The sequence below is a fragment of the Canis lupus genome, chromosome 20 (assembly GCF_048164855.1).
Source record: "Canis lupus baileyi chromosome 20, mCanLup2.hap1, whole genome shotgun sequence".
Taxonomy (NCBI): domain Eukaryota; kingdom Metazoa; phylum Chordata; class Mammalia; order Carnivora; family Canidae; genus Canis; species Canis lupus.
The window spans coordinates 12,562,566-12,573,577 of record NC_132857.1 but is presented as its reverse complement, the minus strand read 5'-3'; the positions used below and the strand labels follow the sequence as shown (position 1 = coordinate 12,573,577).

The 11,012-nt window shown below is 40.6% G+C and overlaps 1 pseudogene; it reads left to right on the top strand.

Moving 5' to 3' along the window:
* Positions 1-840: 840 nt before the first annotated feature.
* LOC140612048 (elongation factor 1-alpha 1 pseudogene) lies at positions 841-3,393 on the top strand (annotated as a pseudogene).
* The last annotated feature ends 7,619 nt before the right edge of the window (positions 3,394-11,012 follow it).

The following is an 11,012-nucleotide window of genomic DNA, read 5'->3' as shown; positions in this document are numbered from 1 at the left end:
ATGCTCATTTAACGCAATTGCTTATTTTACATTATAGAACATTACTGATCATTGTTAAATATTATCCAAATAATACTAATTTAAAGACTTAAAAAATATTCATTCTGAGTCCCCTTATTCCCTATTTCATACTTCCACTCCCCATGTGTAACCATGATCAAATTGATTGTCCATTTTCTTAAGCATAGATCTGTATCTTTTATCCATACATATATATATATTCAACTATATCTATATGAAAACATTCAATTATATATACACAGAGCTACCTTTCTACATGTCTACACAGATATCAATTTTAACACAAAACAGGTCATTCTGTGCATACTTTTCAGAATTAGTATATATATTAATATATATCTCTTAAATACCTTTTTCTCTTTTCATAATATAGTTTTAATTATGGAAGTTATATATGTACAAAGTAAAAATTTTGACAGTATAGAGTGAAATTATAACTTGACTACCCATATACTTCTATGTCATATATCAGAGATTCCTGTTTCAAAATTTTTAAATATATCTACCTACTTCTTGTTAGTAGTTGCCTGTTATTTCATTGGTGGTTATAGTGACTTTGGATATACTGTTTTTTTCTGTCATCTTATTTTTCCTATTTCCTACTTGTGAGTTTTTCAGTAATGTTTTTAAAGATTTTATTTATTTATTCATGAGAGACACACAGAGAGAGGCAGAGACACAGGCAGAGGGAGAAGCAGGCTCCATGCAGGGAGTCCGATGTGGGACTCGAACCCGGGTCTCCAGGATCACGCCCTGGGCCAAAGGCAGGTGCTAAACTGCTGAGCCATCCAGGGATCCCCCAGTTTTTCAGTAATTTTTTTTAAGTATTCTACCCACATCCTGAATCACGACGTTCATAGTTAAAATCAGGCTGTAAAAAAGCACACTTCCACAATGGAAATGGCCTGATTAGTGGACAAAATGCCGATTTAGATGTTGAATTATCAGACCTTACCTCATGATTGTAGTTTCATATAAGCCTAATTTCCAGCATCCTGCCCATGTGAAAGTGTAAATCTACTTTATTCAATAATGTAGTATTTGCTTACACTTTTGGGCTCCAGGAGCACCAAAGGTCGGCTATGATTGAGGGCACCAATATTTTGGTGAAATACGGGTAAAATCGATAATAGAATTATCCAGTATTGGAATTCTAGAAAGGTTCCATAGACATATATTTGGCATTATCAGTGGAAAAATATATGTTTTTTTTTATCAATTCTTACATTTCTGGTCCACATTTTTAATTTTATCTGAGAATAGCTCTGCCATTTGAATTTGAGAAAGGATATGTAACCTGCAGAATTTACCGTTACTTATTATTCCTCACAGCAGGGGGATGTCATTTAGCTAGGCAAAATCTGAATGCTAGCCCTTTTAAAAGATTTGCTTCTGTTTTAAATAGCTAGTTCTTTAAATTCTCCACAAATATGACCTGACCCTATTTAACTCAAATCCTCATTTTAAGCCACCATACTCTACCTACACTAGTGATCTAACATTGACTCCAGGGAACAAAATAGTTTTCAATTGCAGTCCTTCAAATAGGCTGCTCTTTGTTCAGAGGGCTGCCCATTGGGCCAATGCCTTTCACTTAGCTAAATGTGTTGGGTCTTTAGCCTCCAGTTATGAGGTCAAATCTGAGTCCAGACTGCTAACACTAATGTCCTCCCCACCCCATGTCTGGCTAGCTAAAAAAATTGCACACAATTCATGTGAATTATAAGCTCTGTGAAGTGAAAGCTGTCATTATATAGCCACTTCTTGACACAATGCTCTATAAATATTTGTTGGTTGAAAAAGAAGGGAATGAGCTTTTTCACAACGGGTTTGCCACCAGAACACAGGTGTTGTGAAAACCACCACTAAACCTAAACCAAAATGGGAAAGCAAAAGACTCACATCAACATTGTAGTCATTGGACATGTAGATTCGGGCAAGTCTACTACTACTGGCCATCTGATCTACAAATGTGGAGGGATCGACAAAAGAACTATTGAAAAATTTGAGAAGGAGGCTGCTGAGATGGGTAAAGGTTCCTTCAAGTATGCCTGGGTCTTGGATAAACTGAAAGCTGAACGTGAGCGTGGTATCACCATTGATATCTCCCTGTGAAAATTTGAGACCAGCAAGTATTATGTGACCATCATTGATGCCCCAGGACACAGAGACTTTATCAAAAACATAATTACGGGCACATCTCAGGCTGACTGTGCTGTCCTGATTGTGGCTGCTGGTGTTGATGAATTTGAAGCAGGTATCTCCAAGAATGGGCAGACCCGTGAGCATGCCCTTCTGGCTTACACACTGGGTGTAAAACAACTAATTGTTGGTGTTAACAAAATGGATTTTACTGAACCACCCTACAGCCAGAAGAGACACGAGGAAATCGTTAAGGAAGTCAGCACCTACATTAAGGAAATTTGCTACAACCCTGACATAGTAGCATTTGTGCCAATTTCTGGTTGGAATGGTGACAACATGCTGGAGCCAAGTGCTAACATGCCTTGGTTCAAGGGATGGAAAATCACCCATAAAGATGGGAAAGCTAGTGGAACCACACTGCTTGGATCTCTGGATTGCATCCTGCCACTAACTCGTCCAACTGATAAGCCCTTGCATCTGCCTCTCCAGGACGTCTACAAAATTGGTGATATTGGTACTGTCCCAGTGGGTCGAGTGGAGACTGGTGTTCTTAAGCCTGGTATGGGGGTCACCTTTGCTCCAGTCAGTGTTACAACTGAAGTAAAGTCTGTTGAAATGCACCATGAAGCTTTGAGTGAGGCTCTTCCTGGGGACAGTGTGGGCTTCAATGTCAAGAACGTATCTGTCAAAGATGTTTGTTGTGGCAACATGGCTGGTGACAGCAAAAATGACCCACCAATGGAAGCAGCTGGCTTCATGGCTCAGATGATTATCCTGAACCATCCAGGCCAAATCAGTGCTGGATATGCACCTGTGCTGGATTGTCACACAGCTCACATTGCTTACAAGTTTGCTGAACTGAAGGAGAAGATAGATCATCATTCTGGAAAAAAAGCTGGAAGATGGTCCCAAGTTCTTGGAATCTGGAGATGCTGCCATTGTTGATATGGTTCCTGGCAAACCTATGTGTGTTGAGAGCTTCTCTGGCTGTCCTCCTCTGGGCCGTTTTGCTGTTTGTGACATGAGACAGACGGTTGCTGTGGGTGTGTCATCAAAGCGGTGGACAAGAAGGCAACTGGAGCTGGCAAAGTCACCAAGTCTGCCCAGAAAGCTCAGAAGGCTAAATGAATATTATCTCCAATACCTGCCACCCCAGTCTTAATCAATGGTGGAAGAATGGTCTCACAACTGATTGTGTCAATTGGCCAGTTAAGTTTAATATAAAAGACTGGTTAATGATAACAGTGCAGCATAAATGCATCTGCATCCTTTCAGAAGGAAAGGAGATTTTGTGGACCATTTGGGTGGGTGTGTGTGTGTGTGTGTGTGTGTGTGTGTGGCAGTTTTAATTTATTAGTTTTTAAAATCAGTACTTTTAATAGAAACAATTGACCAAAAATCTGTCACAGAATTTTGAGACCCATTAAAACAAAAGTTTAATGAGAAAAAAAAAAAAAGGAATGAATGTTGAAAGGAGAAGAAAGGAAGAAAGACAACCAGATATTAGAGCATGTAATTATGACAGCAAGAGACTGAATATACAAATAAACCATAGCCAGACAATCTATGACAATAGAATTCTGACCTAGAAGTCCAGGAGACCAAATCACAACCTTTGCCATGATGTACTTAGAGCAATCAAGACTTGGTGAACAACTGCCAAATTTCATATTTTTGCCCCCATTTTCAACTCAGAAAAAACAAACAAACAAAAAATAAATAAAACCACCAAAAAGTTAAGTGTGTGTTTTCTCCATTGTCAGCAACATCCAATCAGGACATACCCAGAGCTTTCCAGTTTTTTCACTATAAAGCTTTGCCACTCCATGCCTGCCAAACTTGGTGATGGTAGCAGACTCCCTTGCTATAGTAATCACTGAATCAATATCCTCTCTTTGTTCTCATGTGGTTGGCCTTTTAAAATTTCCACAACAGAATTTTGTATTCTGTAGAAATATAAAATATGGGAACATGACCTACTCTGATAACCACATAAAAGTCATATATATGTTGTGACCAAGATGATAAGTTAGCAGAGATTTGTTCTTAAATTCCATATTGAAGAATCTGTGACAGTTGGCTGGTAGTATGGAAATATTTGAGGACTATTATTTTTAATGTTTTAAAATATGTTTATTAAGCATTAAGTATTATTTCTTTCATTAATAGCTTTCTAGATTATTGGTTTAGCTGTGTGGTCATGGTCTAAATAATAAGTAGCCCTTGCTTTATTTTTTAAATTTTTAAAAAAGATTTTATTTTATTTATTCATGAGAGACAGAGAGAGAGGCAAAGGGAAAAGCAGGCTCCATGCAGGGAGCCCCACGTGGGACTCGATCCCAGGTCTCTAGGATCACGCCCCGGGCTGAAGGTGGCACTAAACCGCGGAGCCACCAGGCTGCCCAAGTAGCTCTTGCTTTAACTGTTCAGTTCAAAGTATTTTGAATACTCAGAAATATTAAAGTATTGCTAGTATGTGTCATAAGCTGTTTAACTTTATAAATGTTGAACTTTTATAAATAAATGTGTTAACTTAATAAAGCAAAGTTAATGCATCCTCAAAATAACCAGTTGCTAATAATTTTTATAAGTTCATTCAACAAACTTACATTCATCAGTGCTTTTTAAGAAATTTAGGTGCTTTTTAAGAGATTTGCTCTCTAAGAAGGAAGATAAAATCCACAAGAAATGCATATGTGATGAATTATATTAATTGAAGTATAAAAAATCTATACAACTTGAGGTAATATGATATTTTCTATTAGGATAATTAAATGAATCAGGAATGGTGTTTTAACCTGTTGTCTTAAAGGTAAGTTCTTTTTTTAAAGGAAGTATTTTTAAATTGGTTAGTAGAGTCTGAGTAGAAGGAAGTAACAGAAAAGCATAAAACCAAGAACAAAATCACAGATAGGAAATAGGTAGTCTGGATAACTCTGAGTGAATATTTGCAGAGTAGTTAAAAGGCAGTTTCAGTAGAATATAGGTCTCGTAAAGGCAATAGTGCAGTTAAAAGCTTGGAAACATAGGCTAGATTCAGATTGTAAAAGTAAGCACTTATTATAAATTATTATAATAGACTGAACAGGCTGATATTGTAGAGTGGGTTATTCATAACCATTCTACTTTTATTGTATCTTGTACTTCTTTGTGGTAGAGGTTATAAAGCTAAAGACTACATTTCCCAGACTCACTTCTAATTCAGTGCCAATGTTGACCTGGCCTCCTCTAAGCAGAAATAGCCATACGCATTTGGAGGGTTGTTGTTTTGCAATCTTAAGTACCTGGGGGAGAGAATTTGAAACTGGTCTCCATACTAAGAGGGCAGGAGAGAGCAAAGAAAGTCCCAGAGCACTGCGCTTTGGTTGGTGGCAGTTCTAATAAACAAGGGAACTCAACATGAAATTTGTCATGGGCATCCACAAGATAAGTAGATCCCCACACTGCCCACCTAAACTTTAGGAGTTTATATAGATGCCTTAACAGAGTTTAATGTTGTATACCATTCGGATGGTCTCAGTATCACATTACTGTCTCAAGGTTGTGTCTTTGAGATGGCAGCTAGTATGGGAATAGTATGTTGGTTATCATTCCAAGGTGAAGGGGGGCGGGGGGAGAAGGAGCCTCTGATTGCCTGTGTCCAGCTTTCAGGTTACCTGACAGTCAAATTATCTCCATGACCTCCTCCAAGTTTCATCTCTCGCATTGTTACACCCATCATGTTTGTTGTGTTACATAGTGTACTCTGAGTGGTCAGCAAGGGGTTCTGTTAACATGGGGATGACTTGGTTGGTAGCTGTCTGGCCGCACTGGAGACAGATATCACAGCAACAATATAGGTGCATGCAAGAAAAAAAGTAGATTGATGTAATGATTCCCAAAATAAGTTACATTTTTTTTCCCACTAAAAGCCCCATGATTCAAATCACTGATTTATTAAGGCCCCTAGGCTATGGTTCAGATTACTCAAGGCATTCACTTATGTCCTTATGTTAATAAGGCTGATATATTAACAGACTCATCAGGGATTGACACAATACTCTGCTTCAATAGTGGCACAGGTGCCTTCTCGCAAGGCAGTGATAATGTCCAAAGAAGGCCACACTCTTCTGGAAGACAGCTTTTCTCAATTAGAGACATTTCAGTGTTCAGTAAAGACAGGCTTTGTCAGCTATCATTTAGTGCTTGCTGAGTGAATTTAGTAAAGGCTTCAATGTGTTCTGTAATATCCTGCAGGCCAATGGAGGGAACAAAGGAACACAAATTGCAATAGTGGAAAAGAGAACATGCCCATCTGGCCTTGAGGAAAAGGAGGCTGGCAATTTCTGTTACCATGGGGTGGATTCTCCCCTGTGCCTAGGGTGCAGTAGCCCAACCACCCAGGTTGAAGCCATGGCTCAAGCTATGTGCCACACAAGCACTGGGTCCTGTTCAGGGATACTCAGTAAAAACCTGAGTGGCACAACCAGTCAGTGTCAAACCGATTGTTCTCCTTTATTGCAACAGAATGACTGAATTGTTCCAGTGATATCCATCTCATTTCCCTGGTATAACTTGGTTGGTTGTGTTTCAAGTGGGTTTTTGTTTGTTTGTTTTTGTTTCTGTCTTTTTAGTTCTTGGTTCTTAGCATAGGGGTGTGTGAGTACTCAAATGTCCGTAACCTGAGGTAACCTAGGTAAACCAATCCCAAATCTGAGGGTATTCATTCATGTCTCTGATGATGGCATTTTCAGGACCCAGTCAGTAGTTTGATAGGTTGTCTGTGTAGTTCGATTGACAGGAAAAGAATACCTATAAGCAGTACTTTTTTTCGTATAAGCAGTATTATTGAGAGTATATACTATGGGCCAGATTTTTGGATCATATCAGTAGTATCAGATGAATTAAGAGTATTAGTTCTTGCTTGTTCTTCCTTAAGGTACTGCTTTGGTGTCTTCTAATACCTTTCCTGGAGTAGTGTTACCCACCATAACAATCCTGATAAGCCAGAAAGGTGCAGTTGTCTAGATATACCCAATAGTTGGATCGATTCCCTTGTTGGACATATGAGTGGACCCACCACAGAAAGGCATTTCCATCAGATGTCCATCTTATCCATCAGACACCACAACAGTAACAGAAGTCTAAGAGCAAAAAGAGAAGCATTTAGTAGGAAATTATATGAGGTCTTCACCTTCTATAAGAATTATGCTTGTGGCCTGTTCCTGACATGTTAATGTGGCTGTAGCTTGACTTGGTTGTCTATACCATACATGTTGGCTGGAGGAGGCAGTGCTATTAGGTAGGAGAAGATAGACTGGGGACAAGACATGCCAGACCAGGACTCCTACCCTTTTCCCTCTTTCAATGATGTGTATTTCATTCCAGGTATAATGTGTTTCAACAAGTCAGGCTTATAGTAGGACAATGGGATCCCAGTGGAGATCGAATAATTCTCCCTCACCCAGGGTTATGAGGTAACTCATCCATCACAGTGGGATGTCTCACTGCAAATGCTACTACATAAAGCCTCTCCCAGGAGTGATGAGCCTTGGTATTCTCAGCAGCATAGAATATTGATCCACAGGAGAGTCAGGGCAATGGCAATCTCTCATGATTCCATACCTTTATGGTATTGGATATCTCAGCAGGTCTCCCCAGTGTGGCAAATGGGGCAACAGCCCCATGTTTAATCATTCAAATATATTCAATCCTGGGATAGTATTTTAACCCACCATTCCAAAGTGGTTGTACTTGTTACTAATTTAATCTGCTCCATTAATATTTCATTCCTCCTTTCTGTTAAGACTGCTGCCTGTGAGTCATAGGGGAGATGGAGCCTCCATTCCATGGCATGTTTTTTTTTTCTTTTTTTGCCTAGTCTTGCATATCATAACCAATAAAATGTGATCCCTGATTGCTATCTATCCAACAAGGCTATCCATACATTATACTCAGTTTCTCTAATCCCCTAATGATGGCAGGCTGGTTTGCATAGGGACAGGGGAACGTTTATATTGGGCCAGATTCAGCATCCACCTAAAGTCTGGCATTTTCAGAAAACCTACTTGCAGGGAGGGGGCCAATATACTCAATTTGTGAATCCCTTACTAGTTGGGAACTTTGGTGGATGGCCCCAGGCTCCTTTGACAGTTGTCTTGGGCATTGTTTAAAATACATAGGACATACTGTTATTGCAGGAACCAAGTCACTGTCTTTCAAGGACAATCTGGCATCCTTGGCAATACATCATCCCACTTAGGCACTACAGTGACCTCTCTTCCCATGCACCAAATCTGCTGTCTCACTGAAGTTGCTAGGGCTTGTACCTGAGTTCAGGCATCAGCTTCCTCATTGCCAGAGGGTATCAGGACCTTATCAGCTGGGATGTGGAAAACAGTGAGGACTGTTGCAGGTGAACCCCAGTATCTTTTCACATTCCTGACCCCACAAGGGGCTTCTTCATAATAATCTATTGTCAAGCCATAGAGTCAATCCCTTTAGGACAACCCAGCTATCAGTGCAAAGGGTTAATGGCCAGGGCTCATGAGTGATCACCAGTCAAACAGCTCCGAGTTTAGCCCACTGGCAGCTGTGGTTTGTTTGTGTTTCCATCTAGATTGTATCAGTGCAGGGCTGAATAGCAACTGCAGTCCATATGGGTGGATTGCTCCAACTAGACACATCTGTATACCAGGCATCAGCAGGAATTTCCCCCATTCCCCTTCTACAGGCTGCAGGGACTACCAGAGGAATAGGGGCAGGGGCATTTGGAGAATCTACATGTTCTACTAAACCTAGTAATGCTTGCATTTCTAAAGACAGCGGGCTGGCAGACAGGATGCTGCTCCTATGTTGTAATGGCATGCTACTTAGTCAAAGTGGGAGTTTGAGCCATAGCAGAAGTGGTCATATTCTTCACCCACCCCCGAGAGGAAGGGAAGGTCTTAATATCATCTGTTGTTTCTTTGTGAGAGGTTCTTTCTCAAGGAACATGGTGTACATTGCTAGGAACCATTGCTCTATGTAGGTAAATGGGGTTTCTGCCTTCTTCTAAAGCTGGTCCAAAAAATCCTCGGGGTACTCTCTCCCTGTGTTGTCTCTGCCACAGTGCCTGACCTGTACCTTCTAGAGTCACAGGTATAATTAACTCAAATGGTAGCCCTGCTTGGGAGATGCCCAGAACTTTAATCTACTTCACTAGTATTTCTGCTTTTTCAAAGGCATTTTGCCACTCTGATCCCCAGTCCCATGCGTGCCCTTTCTTTACCAGGTGGTATAGGGGGATGGAGGCATTGTGCCTGGTGGGGAATAAAAGTCATCCCAAACCCATAATTTCTACAAAAGCTTGTACCATTGTCATGTCCTTAGTGATTAGATAGGTTTATTCCTTATTGACAACTTCTGGGTCTACATATATCTTATCTTATTATACAACTCATAGAAACTTTATGGTGATACAGGGCATTGAATTTTCATCCGGTTCACCAATCATCCTTTCCTTTGCAGATGTTTTAGTAAAGTCTTCAGAATGTTCCAAAGCAGAAGCAAGTCTACATATGTCAATGTTATATCATTAATGTAGTGGGCCCATTTTACTGATATGGGGAAAGAGAACAAGGACAGATTTTGGGCTACCATCCCGTGACATATTCTGGGGCTCTGTGTACCTTGCGGCAACACTTGAAAGATCCATTGTTGTCCCTCCCACATGAAAGGAAATTAATTTTATGACTTAGCAACCAGGGGTATTCTGAGAAAAACATGTGCTAAGTCCAGGATATCATGACACACTCCTAGGATCATGGTCAAGGTATCTAAGATGGTGGCAGTTTGTGACATAGACACATGGATGAGGAGAATGGCCTTGTTCAATTCTCAGTAGTCCATGGTCATCCATCATGAGCCATCTTGGTTTTGTACCAACTGTAACAGGCCATTGAAAGCACTATGAACAGGGACTACAGTACCTACTCAATTCAGTTCTTGGGTAGTTTCTCCTATTTCTCTAGGACTCTCAGGTAATATATATCTGTTTGACAGTTACCACTCTTCCCAGGATGGTAGGCTTCCTGTTTCTTGGTTGGTATTTCCTCTCCACCCTGATTTGATGACTCTTACCTGGAGGCAGAACTCACTGATAGAGGTTTGCAAAGTTTGGCTTTGTAGGATGCCCAGTTTGTTTTCTGGTATTGGGGAAATAAAAACTTCCTCATATTCTCATGAGGGAGAATGCCCAAACTGCTACAACAAAGGGACCTCTCTGACCATAACCATTTGACTTCTATAGTCATAGATGGTGCTAAGAGGACAAGAAAACCCAAGAAATGCCAGGATTACCATGTATTAGAGTACATTTGGCTCCAATATCCATTACTTTGTGTCTATTTCTAGGAAACCAATGAATAGTGAGCTCAGTGTGGGGGCTTCTGGTCGCCCACAGTGGCCTGGAGGCAGTCTTGGCCTGCCTCCTATACCTGGACTTGGGAGGCACCCACCCAAAATAGAACTGGATCCCTGAGGCCTCTGTTGGAGCAGGTGGAGCACTAGACAGAGTAGGGACAGGCCTGAACTATTGTTCCATTTGGGGGCCTTTCCACAGACCAATCAACATAGCACTGAGCTGCTGGTCTAGCTTTCCAGGTGGAGTTCTGGCAGTTAAGAGGTCAAAAATATTTGCTTTCAGGCTACTTTTTCTGGACCCTTTATAGCCAATTACAATAGCCTTTTGGCTTCTCCAGTTTCCTGTCTGTCTAGAGTCTTCCCCACAGCCCATACCATTCCCAGGATTTTTTAGTTTTTCTCAGATTAGCAATGGACTGCCCAACATCATAAATGGTCTTAGTCCACAACTAGGATTAGCATGG